Genomic DNA, 27,454 nt, shown 5'->3' on the forward strand with positions numbered 1-27,454 from the left:
TTCAATGTTTGTTCATTATTTATCTTATTGCTGTGTTTAACAAGATTTGATCTTCAGGTGGGGAACAGAAATACTGTGTGACTCTCACAAAACAAAATGACTGACACTGAATAATCAAAGTGAACAATCCAAAGGCTTGAAATTTGTACAGCCAAACTACTTAATTGAGCTGGTGAGAAACTGTTGTTTTTACCCAGGGAAAATTTTAACAAAAACAAACCAAAATAATTGTTTTAATTGAATTTTTTTCATGGGCAAGTTGGTGTCCTTAGTGTGCTCTCCCCCAATCTAAAAGGAAAATAGTTTGTCTAAAACCTGAAATTTTTATTTGGAAATGCTGCCATGGTACCTCTTGGGAGCTGTAGTTTAGGTGCCTCAAGCACCCATTTCCCACTATAGGCTGAGCTTTGTGATTGGACTACATTTCCCAGGATGCAACAGGATCTTGGTCATGGCAAGAGGAGGTGGTTACATCATAGCAGTCACATGGGAAATGTAGTCCAGCTGGGTGAGCCCAGTTAATAGAAGAGACTGGGGACATGAGGAAACTGAACTACAGTTCCTGTGAGGCATGGTGGCAGGATATTTGAATCAAAATGATTCAAAAAAGCAAATATTTTGCTTTTGAGCAAAATATTTGAATTTGGGGGCATTTTTTTCATGTTTTTTTTTTAATTATACAGAAAGCACTTTCCATGGAAAACATAAAATTAGGATTGATTTGCATATGATTTGTAAACAGAAAATAGGGCTGAATTTGTTGGATAATTATTTGCTATGAATAATTTGACCAGCTCTAAAAGAGACCCAACAGGCTTGCAATTTCACAGTTGCTTTGGAGTGCCTACTGACCCAGCAATATATGAATGTGAAATTTTGACGACCTGCAACAGCTAAAGTGAATTTGGCTCCAGAGCTAAGGCATTGAACAACTTGCTACAAGGGATACACAAAGAAGTAGCCTAGCACATCTCCATTCAGAAATGGACCTCCACAGAAGACGTCTGGTTTTGCCAGAGTTTGGCAGATTGATTGCACTAATTATGGTATTGGACAGAGTGAAGGAAATAAAACTTCACTTCTGCAATCTAACACATATGGCCAAAAGGGTCCCAGGGAACATTTATTAAAAAGAAACTATGATTGCATTCACAGTTATTTTATGAGACTAAGTATAAGGGCTGCATGGAGTCCAGCACTTGAAGAATAACAGGAAATGAAAAAGTTGATATAGGAGCTAATAGTGAATTAAGTAGAGAGAATATAGACACAAATTCCATTAAGTTCACAAAAAAATCAATAAAATAGCAGCAAAAGGGCAAGAGAGAAAAATAGCAAATAACGAGAGACTGAAAAGAATGCTTAGAGTAAATAAAGGTGGATAGGAAATACATCTTTGTAAGAAATAATGAAAGAGGAATATAATTGTGATGTTCAGAATGTGAAACGTTCATCATATTCTAAAGAAATACTTAAGTATAAAAACAATGTTTTCATCCATACATCTCAACAACCTTTACAAAGCCAGGCACCAGTATCTGAAATTTACTGATGAGGAAAGTGAGGTAAAAGGCTGGCTAAGTGTCTTGACTAAGGTCACACAAATTGAGTCAGTGGCAGAATCACAAATAGAAACCCAATGTTTGGAATCCTAGTCCCATACATAATCAACTAGACCACAGTTGTCCTATCTTGATTGTTCATACAGTTTTTTTTCCGCCAAACAGCATGCTCCACAATGTTTACATTATTAGTTGATGAGCATTGAGACATTGTAAAGCATGAAATTTGGAAAATATAAACAATTAGTAGAATTTTGATGGAACCATAGAGTGTTCATTATGTTTGGGAAATATATTGAATAAGTGAATAAATAGAAAAGAAGAAAAAGCCTGTTAGAGAGCTGTGCCTGGTTTGGAATTTTGTTGCAAACCCAAAACTCATCAAGGTTCATATTTAAAAACAAAAACAAAAAAACTCTCCAAACTAGTTGGTTTAACTGCTAGAAATAACTCATTGTTGTCATTAGGAAAAACATAGAAACTCATTTCTTTTAATTAAAATAAGTTTTATGTAAAAACAAATTCTGTTCAAATCAAAAGTTTGTGTTGAGATCTTGGATTTGAGAGTCTAGTTTGCCCCTCCTCTTCCTGGAAATGGGTAAACAGCTTCCCTGAAGCTCCCCCATTAGCTGCTGTTGTCTGCTTCCTTTCCTGCTTCAGTTTACCTTATCCACTAGGTTTGTACTAATTCAGAACCAAAACTAGAGGTTCATTAAACCTTCCAAATCAAGCAATGGGGACCAGTGGCGGGGGAGGGGGAGAAGAGAGAGAGAGAGAGAGAGAGGGACCTGTCATTTCAAGTACTAATAAACAGAAAACCTTGTCTGGAATAATGCAGAAAGAAAAAAGAATCTGTTTGACTTGTTGACATTCAAATAAGGAGAGTAAATTAGAAATGGAAGGAAAGCATTAATTCTGTAGGTAGCTCTGATTAATTAGCTTTCTGATAAAACCAGTAATGTATTTCTAACAAAGAAAGTAAGGAGGAATCTGATATTGCTTGCAATTTTCATGTTCAATTTTATGATAAAATTTGTGCTGGTTTTCCCAGTGAAGATTAGTAATAATGAATGAAAAATTTCCCTGAGATTATTTTGCTTATAGGTTTTCTGTGAGTACTTTTGGGGAAATTTTTATTTTCTTCTCAAATCAATAGGCACTACAATGCAGTTATTTCTTACCCATTCATTTGGTAAGCGGTACATCAATAAAGTCAGAATCGATAGGTAAAATTATAGAGGGTTTTCCTTTTGAGAATCTCAACATGCTATATAGATATCATTTAGCTTTTTTTCCAAAACACCTCTGGTAGATAGATATCATCTGCACAGGATTCTCATTTGTGGGTCTTAGCTCCAACGTGTGAACCTGTCAGAACTCCCCTAACTTTTAAAATTTTACCTTTGAGGGCAGAGGCAGCTAACTACAGCACAAACCAAACGCGCCCCAGGCTGTCACATTCCACCTCCTGCCAAATATAGCTGTGGAGTTGCAGCTTATACCAGGCAAAGAGTTATTTGCTGTTATTACTTATAACAGTCCCCTGAACAGAATATGCTAAACTGGCAAAAGGACTTTTTTAATGTCTTAACAACATCTACACTTGGCTGTCACTGACATAGCTATGCCATTCAGGGGTGTGACTTTTTTCACACTCCTAACAGACATAGTTATGCCAGCAAAACCTCTAAGTGTAGACCTGGCCTAAATGTTCTAGTCTGTTCAGGGATTGTGATTAGCAAAGTGGGTCACTACAGGACATGATATCTCATCAACTGTTACTCCAGAACGTCATTGAATCCCAAGTGCCACATACTGAATGTTCTTTTACTATTTATAACTCTGCTTTCCAGGCAGGTCAATACAGTTCCTTAGAATCTTGAGGCCTTCGCTTCAGTGTGCTTCTCCATCATTTCAATGCCTGTTATTTCTCACCATTTCATTGCCTGCCATAGTGCTCTGGTGCCGCTAAACTTTAGAGCCCTACTGTGTTCTGTCACTTCAGTTCTTCTTTTCTGAGCGCACCAGCACTTCTCTCTGCAGATAGGTGTCTTTCAGTCAGCACCTGAGGGTATGTCCCTTAGAGTCTATCTCACTGGTATTGTGGCTTTATAACCAATGTGGCATCCCATCTTCAGGTGTTCTCTCTACTGTAGAAGGAATCAATACAATTGAAGTATTTTATAATTTTTATACTAGACTGCTATGCAGTTTAAATAGTCTAGATTATTATAGACTGCATGGAAAGAAAAAAGAAATCAGACAAATAGATGACCTTGTTTGGAACTTGGCAGCTTTTACCTGCACAGATGTTTATTCCAATAGGTTCTTGGAAGTTCTGGAGGGGGGTCACCTACCTGGGAAAATGTTCTATTTATTTTTAATTGGATCAGATTTCACCAAATAGCAGATAGCTTATAAATCAAACATCTCCTCTTCAGAAGTATTGTTCTGAGTCCTAGTGATACATTTTCTCTGCCAGGGTAGTAAATGCCATCAAAGGCAGGGAAAAATTCCAAATTTCCCTTCATTCTGGGATTTGAACAAGGAGCCTCTGAGAGCTCTTTTTAGCATGTCATTGCTTCTGTATGTTTTTAAGGCAATATCTTCCCCTCTTCTTTTTTCTTGGAAGGTATGAAAGGGGCAAAAAAATGCTCTTTTTTGACAAAATACTGTTGTGTTGTTGATGGTTTGAACCAATGTAATGCCATCCCTGCCTCCCCTCCAACCCAGTACAAAACCCTATGTGGCTCGATATCACTTTGTTAAATGCAGCCACCTGGTCTGGGTTTGCAAATCTATGCTCACATACTGCCTTTTGTGGCCAGAGTGAAGCTGATTAACATGCACCCTCTGTATGTGGGATAGTGGGGTTGAGGGGGAAGAACTGTAGTATCCCATGTTACAGTGCATACCTGTTTCTTCTGCTATCTTAGCTTAGGACTTACCGTTTTACTAAGGGATTCTCCCTGTAAAAGGACTGTGAGTAAAACTGTTTAAAGTGGTCTGAAAAAAAAAAGTCTGGAGAGGGGGTGTCTTTCATTACTCCCACATCTGTCCATCCCCCTGCCTAACAACTAATTCTACCCCCACAAGCTCCCTTATCAGTTCTGCTCCCCCAGCCTCACTTCTTCAGCTCCTGAGGTTCTTTACTTCCCTAGACCTGGAGGAGATGGACTGCAGCAGAGTCCCTGCTCCCTCTGCAAAACCAGGCTTGGGGAGAGAGGTGGGAGAAGCTGTCCTGTTCCTTACAGAAGGGGACAGTGAAATAGGAAGCTGAGATAGCCTGGTTCAGGGCAAGAAAGAGAAACTAACTTTATAATCTATTAGCTAGGGTATTCCCTGGGATGTGGAAGGGTCAGGTTCAAGTCCCTGCTACAACGAATATTTATTTATAAAAGTAAAACAGCTCCCACAGGAGAGTTGTGAGAGACCCCAATGCCTGGAGCGAGAGAGACACCTCCATCCCAAAACAATTAATAGCCTGCAGGTTAGGGCACTTGCTTCAGATACAGAAGATCAAAGCCCTGCTCTGACTGTTTTGGAGCAAGGACTTGAAGCCAGGTCTCCCTCATCCTAGGTGACTGCATTAATCACCGGGCTATTGGCAGTTCTGGGGTGAAGGTTGGTTTGTCTGCTTTTTTGTTGGAAAAACTTCACAGGTCTGATGCAGAACATGAAAATTTCCCAAGCTCTCAAAAACATATTCACAGGATAGGGAAACAGTTTGCTGCTCAGCTCTAATTGTGAGCACTTTTAAGTCTCTATATATCTATCTTCTTTCTTCTCTCTGACTGAATGTATTAGCCCCAAAAGGTTCACTGGAGATGCCAAAAATCATTAACATTAACCATCCTAATAGGAAAAGGTAAGAAACTCACCCCCCTCTATGTCTGAAGATGGTTTAATACTCTTCATTTCAAGTTGAAAATGAAAACCACATTTAAATCTATAACTTGCCTGTCTCAAACATTTATTTAAACAGGAATTCACACAGAAAATATAAATATTTTATAATGTAACTACCATCAGCCCATGTTTGGGAAACTGTATTGAGTGTTTGAGTATGTACCATCAGAAGCTCAATTGCAGGGTTTTTTTTCTATATTTTTCAAAGTATAATTTTCTTTCAGCGTCAAGCTCATAAATAACTCTTATTCTAAACTTCACATTCATAGAAAGATTTACTAAAAATATCCCTCAGATCCTGCTCATTGTCAGTTCTGATGATTTAGAAGTGGGTTCATTTTACATCTTCAATGAGTTGTTTAGAGGCTCAAATTGGCCATTTTCTGTCCTCCTTTTGTTAGAACAAGTGTTAATGCCAGAGGACTAAGGAAGCAATTCTCACATTTACAAAGAAATTGTTGGGGAATATAATGCTTTGGCATATTACTATTAAATTTCTGCAGTGCGAATGTGGTACTAGCAAGGAGGAAAGGTTGTTGAAATGTCTGGAATGGAAATCCTACTGCACCTTTTTCAGTAGTCACTTAACCTCCTGGATGGACATATGAAAAGCAACACTTTGGAGTTTTAAGGCTTTTATAAAAAAAAATAAAAATAAAAATACATCCACAACTCTCCGTTGAAAATAATGTAAATGTAACCTTGACATTACCAACCAATTACAGAGCAGGAGGATTGCATGCACTGTTGCTGGCCCCTGCCCTGAAGCGCCAGGACACCCGGATGCGAGCAGCCCTAAGTGTGCAGAAGCGAGTGGCCATAGCCCTCTGGAAACTTGCAACGCCAGACAGCTACCGGTCAGTAGCGAACCACTTTGGCATGGGCAAATCTACCGTGGGGGTTGCTGTGATGCAAGTAGCCCACGCAATCATTGATCTACTGCTCTCAAAGGTAGTGACCCTGGGAAACGTCCAGGTCGTCATAGATGGCTTCGCCGCGATGGGATTCCCAAACTGCGGTGGGGCTATAGATGGCACTCACATCCCTATCCTCGGTCCGGACCACCAGGCCAGCCAATATATTAACCGAAAGGGCTACTTTTCAATGGTGCTGCAAGCACTGGTGGACCATAGCGCACGTTTTACCAACATCTACGTCGGGTGGCCGGGCAAGGTTCATGACGCGTGTGTTTTCAGGAGATGCCTACAGTGATCCTCGGGGACCCAGCCTACCCGCTAATGCCCTGGCTCATGAAGCCCTATACAGGCGCCCTGGACAGTGAGAAGGAGCTCTTCAACTACCGGCTGAGCAAGTGCAGACTGGTGGTGGAGTGTGCTTTCGGACGTCTCAAGGGGAGATGGAGGAGCTTACTGACTCGCTCGGATCTCAGCGAAACCAATATCCCCATTGTTATTGCAGCTTGCTGTGTGTGCCACAATCTCTGTGAGAGCAAGGGGGAGACCTTTATGGCGGGATGGGAGGTTGAAGCAAATTGCCTGGCCGCTGATAACGCTCAGCCAGACACCCGTGCGATTAGAAGAGCCCAGCGGGAAGCGCTGTGCATCCGGGAGGCTTTGAAAGCTAGGTTCCTCAGAGAGCAGGGTAACCTATGACTGTCCAGTCTCTTTACAGAGAAGCTGAACCTGCCCCTGTTTCAGTTACTATTGACTTTTTTCAGCGGTTACATACCCCGTTCACCAGGTTTCCCCCCTTCCAACAGACGTTTAAAAATAAAGTTATTGGAACATTTTTAATTAACAAAGTTTTCTTTACTAATGAATTCGCGTTAAAGGGTTCAAACAGGGACGCAGACTGTGGTGGGTACGGTGTGCAGTGATGTACAGACCGATTCTACACTCGAGGACTGACAGGCTCCTGCTCCTACAGCGGTCTCTGGGGGGAGGACGGTTACAGGAGGGTGTGCAGGAAGGGGTGGGTTTGCAGGAAGGGGTGAGGGGTGTGTGGGAAGGGTGAGTAGGTGTAGGGGGATGATGGCTCTGGCTGGGGCTCAGGGCATCGGAGAGGTTCCTGGCTAGGGTGGAAGGGCGGCATGGTAAGGGCAGCCTGCCTTGCCATTTGTGGATGCCAGGCGCTCGGACCCTGGGGCAGCATACACCTCCCAGACTGACCTGGGGCAGCAGACACCTCCCAGAGTGACCCGGGTGCCTAGTGACTGCACTCTGTGTGTGACCTGCTGTTGATCCTGCACCCTGCCTGTAACCTGGTAATGGTGGCTGTCCTATGCAATTAACAAGCCCCTATCTCCCCTTCACAAAAAATCTTCTGCAAAGAAACATGACGGAAACAGTAATGAACAGCAAACTATTTTTAATACTCAACTACACAGTTGGGGGATGAAACTGGGATTTTGGATTGGGTGAGCCAGGAAGGGAAGCAATTCTCATACTTTAGGGAATGAGAGCTGTTTGGCACATGAGCACTCTGCTGGGGTGAAGTGACAGTTTTCACGGCCCCTAGCGCCCCTCCTTCTTGTGATTTTGCGTGAGGGGGGGACATGACTTTGTGGCGGGGGAGGGTGGTTGCAGATACAGTTCAGGGGGGCTTTCTGCTTCTGCCGGCGGTCCTGCAGAACATCCACAAGGCGCCGGAGCGTGTCCGTTTGCTCCCTCATTAGTCCAAGCAGCGTTCGAGTCACCTGCTGGTCTTCCTGCCGCCACCTGTCCTCCCGTTCGGTGTGTGAGCGCTGCTGCTGAGAGAGGGTCTCCCTCCACTGGCTCTGCTGGGCCGCCTCGGCTCTGGAGCAGGCCATCAGTTCAGCGAACATCTCGTCCCGAATCTTTTTCTTTCGCCGCCTAATCTGCACCAGCCTCTGTGAGGGGGATGCCGGGGCAGTTCGGGAAACAGCCGCAGCTGTGTGATGGGAAAAAGGAAGTGATTTCCTTGCAAAGATACGTTTGCGAACACTGAACACAGTCTAGTCTGTTTCTGTGAACAAGACCATACACGGCACCTATCTCATGTGCTCTCAGGACAAGTTTGAATTTTTGGCATTCGCTTTCATTGCCTGGGGTCTTACACTGGAGATTGGACAAGCGGGGCAGGACAGCAGAATCCGTGTAGCAGCCAGGCCTGGTAAGCCGTAAACTTTAGGCTGCTTAACAGTTAATGGATAGCTGTGCCCTCCTGCTGCTGGCAATCTGGAAAGCATAAAGTCTGACTCTGTTCCAGCCCCTCGCGGCTGTCCCTGGGAAAGATCCCTGTATGCTTTCCCTCTGCAGCCTCCACCACGTGGCTGTTAAACGATGGTCATTGTTATGCAAAGGAAAAGTCAAGCATTCACAATAGTAACATTACAGTAATTCCCCTAATTAGATGCAGCAGTCGCCAAGCGAGATCACCATGGGCGGGTCACTAAGAGAGACAAAGAGCGCATGCTGCGTGAATCCCTGCACAGACCAGGGCCCTATGCTGCCATGCTCATCGAGGCAATGCTCCCACTGTACCTGAGGATGGCCTGGCGCGGAAGAGTGTGCTTCCACGGAGCACCCAATAAGGCACCTCTCCCCAGGAACCTCCTGCGGAGGCTTTTCAAGTACCTCTATGAGAGCTTTGTGGAACTGTCCCAAGAGGATTTCTGTTCTATTCCTATATGTATTGACCTTCTTTTCATATAGTTTTTATTCCTGTTTTTTAAAAAATAAATGTTTACATGTTTATAGCACTTACTGACTGATCCTTTCCCTGATTCAGAGTCCGGGTTAACAGCCGGGGAGGGTTGGTAGGGGATCTCTGTGAGGCTGATGAAGAGATCCTGGCTGTCGGGGAAAGCAGTATTGTAAGTGCTGTCACCTGCCTCGTCCTCCACAAACCCTTCCTCATCTTCCCCATCCGCGAACATCGCCGAGAAACTGCCCGTCGACACTATCCCATCCTCAGAGTCCACGGTCACTGGTGGGGCAGTGGTGGCAGACCCACCGAGAATGGCATGCAGTGCCTCGTAGAAGCGGCATGTCTGGGGCTGGGCTCCGGAACGTCCATTTGCCGCTTTCATTTTTTGGTAGCCTTGTCTCAGGTCCTTGATTTTCACGCGGCACTGTGTTGCATCCCGGCTGTATCCTCTGAGTGCCATGGCTTTGGAGACCTTCTCGTAGGTCTTTGCATTCCGTTTTTTGGAGTGCAGCTCCGAAAGCACAGACTCATCGCCCCACACAGCGATCAGATCCAAGACTTCCCAGTCAGTCCATGCTGGGGCCCTCTTTCTACTCTGAGATTGCATGGACTCCTCTGCTGGAGAGCTCTGCATCGCTGCCAGTGCTGCTGAGCTCGCTCCGATGTCTAACCAGGAATTGAGATTCAAAATGGCCAGACAGGAAAAGGAATTCAAATTTTCCCGGGGCTTTTCCTGTATGGCTAATCAGAACATCTGAGCTCGGACTGCTGTCCAGAGCGTCAACACAGTGGTGCACTGTGGGATAGCTCCCGGAGCTACTAAGGTCGATTTCCATCCACACATAGGCTAACTCGACATAGCCATGTCAAATTTAGCGCTACTCCCCTCGTCGGGGTGGAGTACCGAATTCGAACTAAAGAGCCCTCTAGGTCGAACTAATTAGCTTCCTGGTGTGGACAGTTGCACGGTTAAATCGAATTAACGCTGCTAAATTCGACATAAACTCCTAGTGTAGACCAGGCCTCAGAGATCGCATTTCTTCTGAATTTGGGTTTAATTAAATCTAACTTACTAGTCAAGCTTTTCATAAGTGATTAATGATTTTGGGTGCCCAACTTGAAGCCATTACTAGTCATTTCTGAACATCTTGGCCATAGTGTTTGCAAACATAATACTTGTGTGGAATTATAGATTTTCAGTAGTAAAATGCTGTAACATGTCTTTGTATTCAATATTGGTTTTGTTTTAAAGACAGTGTTTAAAAGTCTATTTTGTTATAGGCACAGCTCAAAGGTTCTAATTACGTCTTTTATCTTGCTATAGATAATAATCAGATCAGGGTCAGTATCTTATTATAAATCATTTAATATGACAATGTTCCACTACAGTCAAACTGAAAGTTTTCTGTAGTTTCTCTTTATCAGCCAGAGAGAGAGAGAGAGGTGCATATAGCTACAAATAAATTCAATATTAGACCAAGTTATATTAAAAAAGTTTATATGTCCTTTGTATCTCTAGTAACACTTATTCTAACCTTCATTTTTCTTCTCACAATAGGAGAAGCTGTGTTATTTTTAAATGTAACCACCTTTTACCAGGAGATTTAAATTCCTCTGAGGTCTCTTACTGATACACGCTTTTAAGAGTAAACCTCTCTACTGGCTTCATCTGAAAGGAGGCTTCAAAGACAATGAACCTAAGGGCTTGTCTACATGGTGCTTAGTGCACACACTACCAGGGGTATAAATTCCAACAGGCAGCAGCATGTAGTGCACTAACTGGCCTGTACAGACCCTGCTGGTGATCACTGAAAGTTCCATTGTGAACATTTAATGTAGTCCTGTTTCAAACAATAATGCACTCAATGATGAGTGCATTATTGTGAGCACCAGCAGGGTCCACCTGGGCCAGGTAGTGCACTACATGCTGGTGCACAGTAGAATTTACACTGCAACTAGTAAGGACCAAAGCACAATGTAGACAATCCCTTAGCTTGTGTTCTACTCTAAGGGGTCTCTTATTTTACTACATTCGCCACATGCACTGACTAGAAAAGTGCTACTTGGACACCAGGGTTTTATGTGAATTAGAGTATCAGTCTGAACATGGACAGTAAGATTCTGTTCTGCATCTCCAAAAAGTTCAACACAGAAATGACGGCTCTGGAGAATGAGGTTTGAGTGTTAAAATGGCTTTAAGCCACCTTTGTGCCCTCCCAATCCAGGACTGGAGAGGCTATTGTTTTTTTGTTAAACTACACTAGGAGTATTTGTAAATTAGTAAAACCAGTGAAGACATTTGTTGGATAAGAACTAAAGGTAGGATTTTCAAAAATATGTAAAGGAGTTAAGTGTCTAAATTTCACTGAATTTCAGTGAGGGTCGGACCTCTATAAGCCTTTTAAAATCCCTAGAACTGGCTCCTAAAAGCCAATACTCAAACATGGTCATACTGGTGGGGTAATTTGAGGAAGTTCATACTGCCCCAGTCTGTGCTGAACCTATTCTTTGAAGAAAGAGACTTCAGTTTCCAGGCTTGTCGGGCTGGCACTTTTCACATTAAATAGAGTACTTCATCTTCCGAATAGAAACTGCAACCATGGGCTGGAATCCTAGTCCCATTGTAGTTAATGGGAGCTTTACCACAAAAAGGAGGTCAAACAAGTAGTTCAATGGGTTTCTAACTGATCTTTCACATGAAAGGCTCTGATTTTCATTACTAGGAAAGTTGTTCTCACTAGAGTGCTTTAAAAAAAGTGAAAAATTCTAATTAAAAGAATAAATCAGAACTTCATTGAAACTACAGCTAGGCATGTTTGATAATAACATATGTGAATAATGTGTCTTGGTATAAAATGTTGTAAAATACAATATCCTTTTAATCTTTCCAATTCTTGAATGAGAAATCCAATTTAAGTTTAGGTCCTAGTCTACTGGACTTAAGATGAGTTTGATTCTTATTTCAATTGCTCACCATATCTTATTTTGCATCATGCGTTTTTGAATATCTTGTCCTTCAAGAATGCCAGATTTATTACTGCATGTACTTAAAGGAAATAAGAAACAGCTCTTCAATAAGCAAAGACTATTTTTCAAACTAATGAAGTCTTGGAATTTTCCAAATAATGCTCAGGAAAACATCAATGAAAGGAACAGTAAATACCCTTCTAAATGTAGCCATTATTGAATGTGGATAAAATCAGTTTGATCTGCATGCAGCTCATCAACATTACTTAATTAAACAGGAGCTGTCTCTGACATCTACAAAAGAGCAGAATGCCACCTTCATAAGAACATAAGAATGGCCATGCTGGGTCAAACCAAAGGTCCATCTAGCCCAATATCCTGCCAGTGGCCAATGCCAGGTGCTCCAGAGGGAATGAACAGAACAGGTCATCATCAAGTGATCGATTCCCTGTCACCCATTCCCAGCTTCTGGTAATCAGACACTAGGGACACCATCCCTTCACCACCTTCAGTAGTACAATGCTTCCTGTTTTAACAAGGCTTGGTGGGTATTTGTTTGGGCCAAGCTGCCAGGTTTTTGTTGGCTGCCTGATTCTACAAGGTGCTGAGCACTTTCAACTCACATTCACTTAATTGGTCCAGGAATATTGTATAAAATTTCAAAATATGAACATCAGTTATCTTGCTTGGATCTTCTTTTTCTCCGTCAGTTTACTCAGTTGGAAGAGGAATTCCTTCTCAACTTTTGTAGGTTTTTTTCAATCTTGTCATGGTGTCTTTGTGAATTCAATAATTTGTCAGTGCTGAGCAGCCAAACACAGGAACAGCAAAAGTTTGCTTAGATGTTTTTTTCTACCCCATCTTGTAGACAGTTTGGAGACACGTTATTTTCTGTGGCAAGCCTGTGCCTGGCTGCACAGAAGCATCAAGCCATAGACACAATTTATATTTAGTGCATGCTGGATAGGGATGCTTTCTTGAATCAGATCCTAAATGGGAAAAAAACTTAAATTACAGAATGCAAAATACTCAGCTTCAAACTACTCTTACTCTGAAGTCTCCAGCACTGAGTTTTTTTTTTTTTAAGAAACACTGTTTCCTCCTGTTTCTACTAGAGAATTAATCTTCTGTGCAGACAAAACCAGGAGATTTTAACACTCCTCCTTCTTTTATTTCCATAACCTCAAAAGTATCTCTCTTCCAGCCTGAATACTAAATTTTAGCTTCCTGTTTCCATGAACATTAGTGGTGAGAAAAATGCATTTGCTTAAGAATAATATTCCCTGGTCAGATTAGAGCAACAAAACCACCACAGTTGCCCGAATACACTTGTCCAGGGATGGCTGAGTCACAAGGCCATGAATACTTCATGAGGTGTACTTCTTTCCTGTAGTTTCTCTGCTGTAACATTTTAGACTCCTGGTTTAACAGGCACTCTAAGACTCTTGTCAGAGTTATATTAGAAAAACAGATCTTACAACCTACATCCCCAACCCCCCAGGTTTGTTAACAATAATTTACAGTACAATTCACATTGATACAGGGCCTGATCCAGAGGTCATTACAGTTGATCAAAAGATTCCCATTGACATCAGTGGGCTTTGGATCAGGACCACAGTGCTGTTCCCCTGATCTCTCATGGTGCTTTCAGTAAAATTGAACAATGATCTTTCTTGGTGATGGCACATAATGTATGAGTAAGAATTTTTATGGTATTCTGAGATCTTTTTCCTTTAAAATAGTTTTGTATTGTTTTCAAAGCAGTGATAAAAGATAAATTCTTACCTGCTATGATTTTTGTGTTCTTCATTTAGATTTCCCATAAGGGACATAGAACATATGGTTCTGAGATGGGAGACTTAGAGTTATCTACCCAGCAAGTGTCTTCTTGATAAACAGCAGTAATCTGTGAGGCATTTCAAAAACTTGTATTTGTCATCACAAACACACATGTGAAATTCTGTTTTTACAGTAATTCTGAAAACACCTTGTTTGTTTAAACATACCACTGGGAGAAACAATCTGTTTTGATAACATCTTCAGCTCTTTGAGAACACCTTCCTGATTTTACATGCATGGTTTACTTTTTGTTACATCACAGTAGTAGGAAATCTCTGCAATGTTTTGTTATAAAGGTTGCATTGAAATAACTAGCAGGTAACCTACTATCCCCTGCCTCAAAAAAGGAAAAGCACTCAAGAGTCAAAGGAGATACATGTCTTTACTGTTGTTAGTAATATTATAAACATTATAATTCAGTTTAAAAAATGATTGAAAATTAAAGATGATTTAGATTTTAAGAGCCACATTGTGATACACTTACAATTAGTAGTATATTATTCTGAAGTCCCATTGAAATCAATAAGGCTATTACCAGAGTAAGATAATTCCAAACTTGAGTCAAGGTATCAGTCTGGTCCTAAATGATTGGGATGGTGGAGGGGAAGACGGTTAGATTTTTCCCCTTGTAAATTTAACTCTTCACAATTGCTTTTCTCCATTATTTCCCTGACTGAAGGAGAACTAGATGATGTGTTTGTAGTTGATTGATAGAGGGAGGGATAAGTGGCCATTAATATCTTAATTCAACTCTGGCAATTTTTAGAAAATAAGCAAGAAGAATGCTGGTTGTTTCTACAGAACAAGTCTCTTGTTTTATTGCAGGGGTGTTTGTTTTTAAAACTAGACAATGTAATATAATTTTTATATCACTATTATCTTTCACACAAACTTTCTCCAAAAACGTTACAGAGTTAAATACAAGACAATATATGGTATATAAATGACAAACAAGTGGTGTGAAGACAATACATGTTGAACATACACCTCTAACTCAATATAACGCTGTCCTCGGGACCCAAAAAATTCTTACCGCGTTATAGGTGAAACCGCGTTATATCGAACTTGCTTTGATCCACCGGAGTGCGCAGCCCCACCCCCCGGAGCACTGCTTTACCATGTTATATATGAATTCTTGTTATATCAGGTCGCGTTATATCGAGGTAGAGGTATATTAAAAAATAGGCTTTAGAGATAGTAATAGTACTAAGAAAATTAGGATAAACAAACAACCATGTTTGGAGAACTCAATTAAATACTGAAAGCAATGACACCATAGAGGCATTCTTAAAGTCAGAAGGGACTATTATGATCATGTGGTCTGACTTCCTGCATAACAGAGAAAAACTGCATACAAAGGTCTAAAAGGAAAGGCTACAGATTCAAATAATACTATCTCTAGCAACTTCTGAACCACAATCATTCAACAATCATGAGTCAGGCATTTTCTCAAAAAAAAAATTATGAGATTGGCTTAACAAACATGAGGGTTTTTTTAATTAAAAATAATAAAATTGAGGTTCTTGTTTCCTGATATGTGAATCTCTAGGGTTCATGTTTTCATGCCTTTCTCTGAAACTGAGGTGGAGAGGTTGTTTTCTTAGCAAGCTCCAAAGGCACAGTGGGTCTGTCAGCGGACTAAGGAGAGGTTACCAGCTCTTCACCTTGTCCTTAGCTCCTGCTGTACAGGAGGAGCAGCAACACCAGAAGGAAAGATAGACCGATCAGTCGGAGAGCCATTACAGTGAGAAACATGGACAGGTAGTCAATTCTCGGCACTTCACAGAGGTGTTGATAATTAACAGGACTTGATAAGGGTCCCTCAGCATGGAGCCAGGGCAGTTCCTTGCTGATGGACCTCTATGTAGACCCAGTCTCCTGGTTTCAGCGAGTGGCAGGGCTGCTATATAAAAAGACTGAACACATTTCATTAGTGCCTGGCAATAATTAAGCATTGCGTTATTTATTAAATGACTGTCCATCTTGAGCCAGAGCCAGAGCCAGTGGGGCACAACCGGTAGTTGCATTGGGTGCCCTGTTAGAATTTCATGAGGGCTGAGTTCAGTCTTTTGATCGGGAGTGGCCTTCAAAGGACATTTGGCCATATTGGGTGAAGCTGCACATAACTGTTTTATAATCTGTCCAGATATGCCAGATTGTGATACAAAATCCTTAAGCAAAAGTTTTACAACAGTTTTGGCATCTGCCTTTTTACAAGGAAATACATTACTAAAACGAACACATACACGTACTAATAATTACAATGTTTTAACATTTGAATTAAATCAATCTGAATATTTACAAAAGAGTCCCCATGGGGTGCGGCGCTCAGCTGAATTTGTCTGTACCAACCTGCCACTGTTGTGGGCTAGGCAGATAGGACAGGAATTGCAGTACTGCTGTGTTATAATGGAAAAATGTTCGCACATACCAATATTGCAGTACTGATGCTATCAGAGCATACCACCTTCCTCCTGCTTACACATGCCATTTTGCAAGATAGGGGAGCAAAACCTAGGGTGCCACCAACCAGCTGTCTGGGGAGCGCCACATGGCATCAGAATGTAAAGAACAAGTGCCTGGATTACCTACAAATACTTCCTTAGGGAAAAAAAAAACAACCCAAGAATCTTCCTTTCATAACACTTTCTTTTAACATTTGTCCGAAGTTTTACTGCTTAATTCCTTCCAGTAACTACAGAGTTAACTTCTCACTTCCTTTCTTTCAACTTCCTCAAACTGTGGTTGCCTGCTTGTGTGGGCCTGTCATAAACAGATAGTTAAGGGTTACTGCCTTTTTTACCTGTAAAGGGTTAAGAAGTTCACCTGACCAGAGGAACCAATGGGGGAACAAGATGTTTCAAAAGGAAGGAGGGAAGTTTCCGTTGTTTAGTCAGTTTCAGCCAGAGTGAAAAAGATCAAGGAACCAGCCTCTTATCAGACTAGTAAGTTTTAGAAAGGGATAAATAGGTTTATGTTTATTTTCTTTTGTAACTTGTCTTGGTGCAATTAAGGGAATTATCAAATTGAGTATTCTTTTGTGTATTAAGGTTTCTGCCCAGGGGAACACCCTGTGTTTTAAATCTGTTGTCTGTGAAATTAGCTGGTATGCTGTCTCCCAGAGGTTTTTTTTTTTTACCTTTCTTTTCTTTAATTAAAAGCCTTCTTTTTAAGAACCTGAATTATTTTTTCCATGTTTTTAAGATCCAAGGGAATTGGATCTGGACTCACCAGGGATTGGTGGGGGGAAAAAGGGAGGGGGAAGGAGTAATTCTTCCTTGTTTTTGAGATCCAAGGGATATGGATCTGGACTAACCAGGGACTTGGTGGAGGAGTCTCTCAAGGCTACCCAGGGAGGGGAAGGTTTTTGGGAGGGAAGAGAGTTTTCCAGGTACTCAAAAATCTGGATGGTGGCAGCGAGACCAGATCTAAGCTGGTAGTTAAGCTTAGAGGTGTTCATGCAGGTCCCCACATCTGTACCCTAAAGTTCAGAGTGGGGGTGAGACCTATGACAGGGCCCGATCCTGTTTTCCTTGTTGCATTATTTCTTTCCATGGCCACAGGCATTGTTTCACTACCAATTTAGCAAGGAGGATGGGGTTTTTGACTAACCCCCTGTGAAAGTCCACGCCCGTAGGGTCAGGGCAGCATGGGCTATCGGTCACAGTCCATAAAGCAGCCCTTCAATGCAGGGCAGCATGGCCTAGTGACCAGAGTCTATAACACCACCCTTTGGTGCAGGGCAGCATGGCCTAGTGACCAGAGTCTATAACATCACCCTTCATTACAGGGCAGTGGGGCCTAATGGCCAGAGTCAATAGCATTGGGGCACCCCTTATGGGGTGTGGCTGCCCCAGTAGTGGGGTTCAGGCCCACCCAACTCCACCAGGCCCCAACCCAGGCCCTTACAGTGGTGTAGCAGCTTGCCACTGACTCAGCAGGGGAGTCCTATCAAAACACACTGAGGTTCCCTGGGCAGGAGATACCACTCCGTCGCCCTCCCTGGGTCACTTCCTACCAGAATCTGCACTAGGGTTTCCTATGAGGCACCGGGTCCTCTGTGTTCGTCAGGGCCGGTCGTCTCCTCCAGTTGCCGGGGCGCAGGCGAGCCATGGAGGGCTTCGATCCTGGCGCAGCCAGAGGCTGTGGCTGGCCCTCTGCAGGAGCTTCCCAGGCAGGTCCTTCCCCTGCAACCTCCAGCCCAGAATGAGCTGGTCTCCCTCCCTTTATACTACTAGAGCACTTGGAGCATGCCCAGTCTTGCCAGGGAGGTGGGACTTCCGCTGTCAATGCCTGGGGCTTAACCCTGTCTGGGCTAGTGCGGGGTAAGTGGACTCGGTCACACCCCCCTTTTATTTATTTATTTATACACACCTATTTACGTACACACACATTTATTTATTTACATCTAGATGCATCTTATTTAATAATAACCTTAATTCTTTATGTCCGGACTTAATAAATGTTTTCCTTGAGGCGGTAACAACCCCTCAGCACCAGTGCATTGTAAGAAAGGATAGTAGCAGGGCTAGGGACAACAGGAGAACAGCAGCGTTAACAGCACAGTAAAATAGGAGAGTTATACTTACTGATCGTAGGAATAATGACTCCTTGCTGAATGCAGGATGTAATAACAAGTTGGATTTTTTTTCCTTGGCCTCTTTCTATAAAGAGTACAGCTGCACCTTGGGAAGGGGTCTTGCTGGGTTTAGGCAAATCTTAATGGGTTGGACAGACCCAATACACCTAACCTCATTGGCTCACAAGGCCCACAGGGAGGGGAAGACCTTAGCCAGCAGTTCCTGTTGCAATGAGGAAGGGCTGGGGTCGGTCTTCTCCTGTGAACTGCCAGGACCAAATTGTGAGCGTGACCAGGCACGTCCAGATACACACCATCTCGGGTACAGCAGATTATACAATTTAATTTGCACAGCAAGTCTTTTCCCAAAAGGTTAGCCAGTGAACAAGGACTGAGGAGGAAAACATAATAGTTAGACAGAGGACCAACAAATGGTCAGAGGTGAAGAGACGGGGTGGGGCACAAGAACCTTGCCCAGTCCTACCGCTTGTGGAGTGGGCAGGGCGGTAAGGATATTCCCTTTTCCAATGGCCCATCTGTTTGCAATAGTGACCCGTGCCATCACTGGGTCCCTGGGGAGGTGGACGGTGGGGACATTTGTTTTGCCTTTCCCCTCTCCCCTGCAATGGGCAGCTATTGCGGGGTCCCTGCATGTCCTGGAGCTGGAGGGTCATTAACTTAGTTTCAATGTGGTGCTGATAGTGTTGGGTAGCTGCTAAAATTTCATTTAGATTCTTTTCTTTACTTTGTTTACAGGTGCTAGTTTTGGCCCAATCTGCTTTCTTTGGGCAGTGTGTAAGAACTGCTTCCCACAACCTGTTTCTAATCCTATTTATTGTGTCCTGGTCATGGCCTGGGTCCTCCATGGGCCACCAGGCTGCCTGATAAAGGAAATTTAATGTTTTCCTGGGCAGGACTCCCTTCAAGAGTTGGTTTAAGTCTGCCCAGGTAGGGTTATAACAGTGTGTGACAGTTTTTAATTCTTCTTGAAATTTAACAGTCTTCTCTTATTTTTGGAAATGTTTTAAATTAAATTATACAAATGAGTGGGAGACCAAGGTGCATGCACAGACACCAAGGTCTCCTGACCCAAAGCTCTAATGCCTGGGAATTGGCACAAGGGGAATATTCCCTTATAACGGGGAGACACTATCCGAGGGGTGAACATAAGGGGCTTTTGTTGCACAATATTTCTTGCTGGCTTGTTGAATTTAAATTCTTTGCCAATTTCCTTCTAATCTCTTTTAATTGTGTGGTACGTTTCTCCTTGGAGTCCTTGAGACTCCTCATTTGAGATTCACGGCGCCAATTTTCTGTTTCTTCATACCAATCGAAATACTCATCGAACTGACCTTGTGGGGATCCCATTCTCTTAAAAGCTTACAAGTGAAATGACTGCAATTTGCATACATACAATACTCAGGTGTGCTCTTTGGTGAGACGCATGTCACCTTGGACTCTCCGGCCTCCCCAAATATACAGATAAGATCACTTTCACGTGGGTCTCTTACACAGGGAAGGCTTATTTAGGGCATCCACAACTGTCTACACCCCTTTCCAGCAAAGACCATCGACTAGTCTCAAAGAGAATGGCACCGCTTACTCTGTTGCTTCTGGTGGGGTGGTTGGACCCGTCAGTGACTTTTAGACCGCCTTTTACCGGCAGAGGAGAGAAACTAGAGGAAAGAGGGAAAGGAAACCAGACTGTCCAAAGATGGTAGAGGACAGAGTCTCACAATCCTAGACCCAAACAGGCCCCTCACTGGTCATGACATGCAGAGGGGAAGCTATCTAGGTCAGGGCACTTATCACGGTGCCCACTAGATGGAGGCACAGGGCTTGCTTTAGAGACACCTCTGGTCACTAGCCACCAGGCTACGCAGAGGGCTCTGGGCGTCTTTCTGTGACTCTTTCATTAAAACATTCACATTGGCAAACAAATCAGTACAGAGGCCTATTTAGCCGCACATAGGGCTGTTCCCAGGGAACAGAACAGAACAGAACAGAAGGGCGTCAGGCTCGTCTGGCAGCAAAAGGTCCAGATAGAACGTGCAACTCATCCAGAGCCTACGGGCGGTCCTCCACCAGAAACCCAAAATAGAGATTTCAAAAGGTCTTTTACCTTTTCAGTGGGCTCGGGGTCAGGTGGGGAACAGCTCGTGGTCCTCCGGTGTTCAGGGTCGCTGTCTCTCTGAGTCACGGCACCAATTGATGTGAGAAAAAAATCGATCCACGCGTTGTGTTTTCAATCAGATCAGCCTGAGGCCCTTTATTGATTACAAGCACGCAGGGGGTGACAGCTATAGGAGCTGCCCCCCCCCCCCCCGAGTCCAGGAACACATAAGCTTTTTAAAGCTTAAAACCAAAGACAAATTACATATACTTCCGTATTAATTACCTTATTTGGAATACATTGCAAAATTAATATAGGTCAAAAGCAAAAAGTACAATCACCCTTCTTATTTGGCTTTTCCTGTTATTGTTATTCACAGTCTGGTTTGTTTGCAGTTTGACTTCTCTAACAGTGCTATTATGGTTATATATTTCCTAAGCTTGGACTACTGCAAATTGTTCTGTTAGGGGATTTTTTTCCACTCTGCCTCCTTCTGCCCCTTGTACACAGAAACAAGCAGGATCTTAGTTCAAGGCCTGTAAGCAAGCTTGACCAAACTCAGGGCCTTGACTAGAGTTTAAGGCCTGCTAAATTTTCCCTCACAGTGGCATCCTTTCCTTATATAGGTGAAGGTGATGACTAAATTAATAGTTGAGAATTTCAGGAACTGGGAAGACATAGGTATTGATAGCATATAATGAGGATTAAACTCCACTATTCTAGTAGTTTGAAAAAAAAAGCGAGTTAACCTTCTTTTTCTTCTCATCTACTTGTTTTATAAGTAAGCTGATAATTAGCTACACATATGAATTAATTTGATAATTCTAAAGGGAAGAGTTGATTTAACAGTCATAAGGAATGTAATTTTTTGATGCAAAATCACTGGTATTCCCACAAAATAACCCATTGCTCTTTGACTAATCATCCATTTGGGAACATATGTCTGTAGTTTTACTGTTAAACATAATTGGCTGCCTTTTATCTCTTGAATTTTGATAACATGTATTTTTATTGATGTTAAATGAGCTCTGGGTAATATCTAGTCTAAATTATCTGTGTCCAGGAAAAAGCAGCAATAATAAACATTTGTATTCGCATGTCACTGCAACACCAGTTCTTAGATTTAACTTTTTTAGCCATTTTATGCTGAAATATGACTACTTTCTTTTAATTCTATATAATGTATGTGCTATAAATTCAAATTAAGATTAGAACCCCTTGTATAACTTGCACTGAAAAAATGTTCGTATCTGCATATTTTCTTAGAAATATTTAATATACCTTTCCAAGAGTAAAAATTCCGTCTTTGCTCTGTAAGATGCCACCAGGGGTAAGGACAGAAAACCATAATGATGTGGGCAAAAAGATGCTTTAACTATGGGGCTCTGTTTTCCCAAGGGTAGAAAACTGAAGACTTGGGAAACTTTGAAGATTTTTTAAAAAATGCTCAAATAATAACAGCTCACATTTAGAGATCTTAATTGAAGATGTTCCACTTTGTGAAATATTTTAACAGACCTTGGGCCAGAGAGGGTGTGTGAATGACAGTCTGGTGGTTATGTTAGGGGCCTTATCTGGGAGGTGGGAGCAAGACGACAACCTTCACGTGGTGCTTCTGTTAAGTGCTGGTGGGGTTTTGGTTTTTTTTTTTTGTTTTTTTTTTGTGCTCTGTGTTTTGTGCAAACCCACCAGCATACCAATGTCATCAATTGACCACTGGACTTCATTTTACTGACTCCCAGTGAACATAGCAACGATTATACTTCCTCAAACCACCTTTTCCAGGACAAAAAAAAACAGTTGTGCCAGTCCTCTGAATATACCAATTTAATGTAGAAGGGATGTTCAGGGAAAAGGTGGATTACCTCTTGAGGTGGATTACCTCAATGACCATCACATTGACATTGTGGTCCTCCTGGGAGGTAGAAGACCCAAGTTCAAATTTCTGTTCCACTGAATATTTAATTATTTACACAAAGTGGAACAGCTTTAGCACAACAGATTGAGAGAAACACCAGAGCCCAGTAGTTAGGATACTCATGGGATGCTCAAATTCACATCCCTGCCCTACATCAGGCTGGGATGGGGAATTGAACTTGTGTGCCGTATGTAGATGACATATCAGTTAACTAAAGCTGTGTTTCTCAAACTAGGGGCCCTGACCCAAAAGGGGGTCATAGGACTATTGTAGGGGGATCATGAGAGCAGTGGTTGCTGGCTGGGCACCCAGCTCTGAAAGCAGCACCGCCACCAGCAGCAATGCAGAAGTATGGGTGGCATGGTATGAGGAGTCATCACTTTTTGGGGGGAGGGTTGTCACAGCCTGAAATATTTTCAAAGGTGGTCCCAGCAAAAAACAGTTTGAGATCCCCTGGACCGACTAAAGGATGATAAAGAAAATTATGGGTGCTGTTATAATAAGCATTGTTATAAATTTTTCCACAATCTAATCACACACTCCTTCCAACACAATGCAGTTTACTAGCAATTAAGATATATTGAGTACTCTTCAATCAAATGATGGGTGTGGAACAGATTGAAAAAAAAACAAGTCTGATCAGCAAATGAATCATATTGCAACAACAAGTGAGAGGATGGAGAAGGAAGGTTTCACCTGCAGATGCATTGAGATGTTTCTTTAAAGTTTTGGTGTAGAGTAAAGCAAGTGTTTAATTTTGTCAGTGGTGCTCTAAAATCAAAAGCTGAAGAACACTTTCTTGTTTAACAGGGTAAAAATGACTTAAAATGCAGGAGAGGAGGTCAATTATGTTCCCAGCCCTACTACACACTTGGGCAGATCACTTACTTTTCTGTGCCTCACTTTCCCCATCTGCAAAAAAGGAGGATAACAACACTTCCCTACCTCACTGAGACATCCGGAGGTCAAATTCATGATTTATAAAGTGCTTTGATATCCTCTGATGTAGGGTGCTACTAAAATGTTGTGTGTTGGGAAGATGAAAAAGAGACAACATAGAAAAAGGGAAAGAGAAACTGTAAATGAAGAGGAAACTGAGAACAAGAGAAAGGTATAAGGAAAAATAGAGAAATCAAGAGACAAGGCAGCTTTAGGGCTGGAAAATGATATTTTATTAATTGTTTACTTGTATTCATTTTACTTTGTTTCCTTGGCAGAAAAAAAATTAGCCAAAAGGAGATGGAATCCGCTGTCTAAACTCAGTTGGGGATTTTCAGGCAGATCATGGCCTGAGGAAAGCCACCAGGTCCTGCTATCACTTTTATGTTTTCATCTTGAATAATGGGTGCCAAGCCTGGTGCTTTTGAGCTTTCTAGAGTACATGCACTACAAAGCTGGGACCCTGGAACAGCTGCCCCACCTGGAGTTTTTGTCTGAAAGATGGAAACACTGCACCATTACTGGCAATTAATGGAATTGGGTGAAGGAAAATTTTTTTACTGGGATATCTTTGCTCATTTTTTCTGTCTGCAAATGCTTTTCCAATGCCAGGATTGTTACTATTCTGCCAAAGGCAGCTGAGATGAGCTCATGAACACGTTTGAGTGTTACAGCTTTCAGAGTTTCAAGATGCATTACAACAGCTGACTTACTAGATGGAACAAATCTACTCTGTTGGCCACAAACTGGTCTGCCAGATTTAGCATTATTTATTTGTGTACAGTAAAGTCTAGAAACCCTAGTAATGGACCAGGAGCGCATTTTGCTAGGTGCTGTACAAATAGAACAAACAGAAGGTTCCTGCCCCAAAGAGCTTGCAGGTCACAAAGTGATTTGTTCTCTTTTAAGGTGCTAAAGTTGCGGTCAGTGGTGACATAAATAAATTCTTCATACTCCTCAGACAGGAGCAGTCTTCAGAAGCCTTCCTACTTCAATCCTCCTACTTTTTCTAGGCCTCAAGAAGCAGTGGCAGCAGCTTTTCCACAGGTAAAGACCATGAGTGGCTCTAGTGGATCTACTTGCTACTGTTTTTCGAGCTCTTAGGATTTCTCCTCTATTAGCACTTGAGACTTCACCATATACCTTGATAACTCCCATGAGTGTGTAAGTAGCAGCACGGCTGGCAAAAAGGCTACACTCCATGAACAAAGGTAGAAAGGGGGCAGTAAATGTATCCAACTTTTTTCCCAAACCCGAATCAAAGTTCAGGTTTGGTTTAGCCAGAACTGATTCTCTTATACATATTCTTTCAGATCCCCTTTGAGAAGTATGAGACCAATTTTCTTAAATGTTTTATGCTGCAACCTAATGTGCACTCAGTAACCTACCCCAGCATATGGAAGAAATGAGACATTTTGATAGCTGTTGAACAGAGTGTATTTTCACAGTTAATCAGATCGAAGCCATTTAGCACAGGTGTTTCTATAATTGTGAAGCAAAGGGAAAATTTGCAATGTTCATTTAATGGCCCTTAAACGTACACATTAGATATCAAGAGTGATGATTTAATGTTATCTCTGTAATCTAAAACATGTAGGAATGCTATTGCTAACCTACTAAGTACTTTTTTTATTTTGCTTTCAGACATATTTCTACTATAAATAAATACCACTGAGTGTTTTCTCATGTGAGAATGTCCATTCATATGAAACTTTGGGATGAAAAACAGGAGGAGAACAGGCTTTGAACAAAGGTACTCTGTTATACGCAATGAGGGCTTTAAATTAATTGTAAATCATTAACATGTTGGGCAGAATTCATATTGCCTACTAATGGCTGTGATAGACCCAGGGCAGTTGGGTACAGCAGAATAGCAGAAGGCAGATATACTGGCCACTGGATTAACAGTTTTCTTTTCCCTGACTGACCAGAGCAGGGGCTGCTCCAGGCTACTGAGAACACCTGACTCTAGTTAACCTGTAACGAGTCAGGTGAGGCCATTCAGTTAATGTGACCACCTGACTCTAATTAAGGCCCTGCTGATGCTATAAAAAGGGCTCACTCCAGTCAGGCAGATTAGAGCCAGGGAGCCAGAGGAGAGGAAGTGTGGCTGGTTACTGAAGACATCCTCAAACCATCGTTAAAGGAGCCCTAAGGTAAGGGTGAAGAAGGGAGAAGCAGGAGAGCTGTGGGGAAGTGGCCCAGGGAAATGTAGCAGCTCTGGCAGTGAAAGGTTGGCTGCCAACAACTGCTACCATTAGGGTCCCTGGGCCGGAACCCGGAGTAGAGGGTGGGCCTGGGTTCCCCCCAACCCACCACTACAGGAACAGCTCCTGGGAGGGGAAGTCAGGTCCCTGCCAGGACAGGAGGCTGAACAGAGACTGTGGGAGTTCTCTCACCAACCTCCTTGCAACCTATGATGAAAAGGGCTCAGTAGACTATAACCCTTGCCCTAGAGAGAGAAAGGCTATGTGGAGGGTCACAGTGAGCCACTGAGGCTAGCATAAACCGCCTAGAAGCGCAGGACCCATGGGAGCAAGGTCAGAGCTCTGCCACATAGCATACAGCCTCACACAAGGCCTTGGCAGAGGAAAGCCTGTCTATAGTGGAGATTCTGGTGATGGATGATATCCTCAATGGGAAAGCTCATACTGCACATAAATTTTTAACTGATTATTACTGATGACAATGAACAATCATAGTTAATATTTTGGGGGCTGTTGACTCAGTGGGAATTGATTTTATTGAGCCCTTAAATCAATTTTTGGATCAAGTGCAAGCTTTGTGGGGCAAGGAGTTTCATTCATTGTTTCTACAGTCAAGGTCTGGTCCTGGTTTAGGCTATGATAGGTTACTATGCTCTAAATATTAAACAATAACACTTAACTAACATTGGGCCATCTTGCTTCTATTTGTTCATTTTATTCTTCGTACATGCACTGTGGAGGAATGTGATTAGCGTAGTTTAGAAATCGAATTAATTATATAGCCATATTAATTTTCAATTAGAAAAAATTAGAATTAGAAAAAACATAATTAGTTTCATTTATAACGATCTGAATGTTTGAATTTGGAAAGTAAAGAAATAAAATAAAAAACTGAGTTTTATTTCGCTACTTAGTTTTGATATAGTTATTGAGAAAATAATCAGCTCCCCTCTATTTACTCCTTTATCTAAAACAAGACCAAGTCTCCAGTGAAAGATATTCATTATAATGTTTATAATGTTTAAAAGAGTTGAGATGAATATCTTTCACTCGAGACTTGGTCTTGTTTTAGATAAAGGAGCAAATAGAGGGGAGCTGATTATTTTCTCAATAACTATATCATATAACTCAATAACTATAAACACACAAGAGTTACCTTTACCATATGCATAGTTCCTCAGGGTCCCTTACTTTCCATATTTGTCAAGTGATCCAGATTTTGCCTGTAGATCATTCAGAAAATGACCTGTGCTTGGTTTTGATATTGACCTTCCTAAGAATATCTGTCCAGTAGACCTGCTTGCCCACTTTGTTTAATCTTTTCTATCCTTGCCTCACTGCAGTCCCTGAGGTCCTCTCATCTTCATCTGTTAGTTTCCACCCAGATGAACTTGGAATCTCACTTCTCTTCTGACTGAATGTACTGCTGTGTTTTTTCTGACATTATGACAAAAACAGAGGAGAAAAGGCAGCTGGAGACTTTTTTTTTTAGTCTTTGATGTCAAACAAGAAAAGTAAGCAGGCAAAACTCAATTTTAGTGAAAATAACACAGGCAAACTGCTTAAGAAGTATTTTGAAATCAAGTTGAGCAATCTTGCTAATGAAATACATGATACTTGCTAATCAATAAATTTATTAGTGAATTTAAACTCCTACTATACAGAGAACAGTGTGTTTGTCACATTAAATTTTAAGGAAAGCAATGACAAAAGAAGCAGCACTTTCCCCTTCAAAGCTGGCCAGAGAGAAGTGTCAAGCAGCTCCCAGAATCGCGGCCATGGGAGCGGTGC

Source organism: Mauremys reevesii, linkage group 2 (genome assembly GCF_016161935.1).
Source record: "Mauremys reevesii isolate NIE-2019 linkage group 2, ASM1616193v1, whole genome shotgun sequence".
Lineage (NCBI taxonomy): Eukaryota > Metazoa > Chordata > Testudines > Geoemydidae > Mauremys > Mauremys reevesii.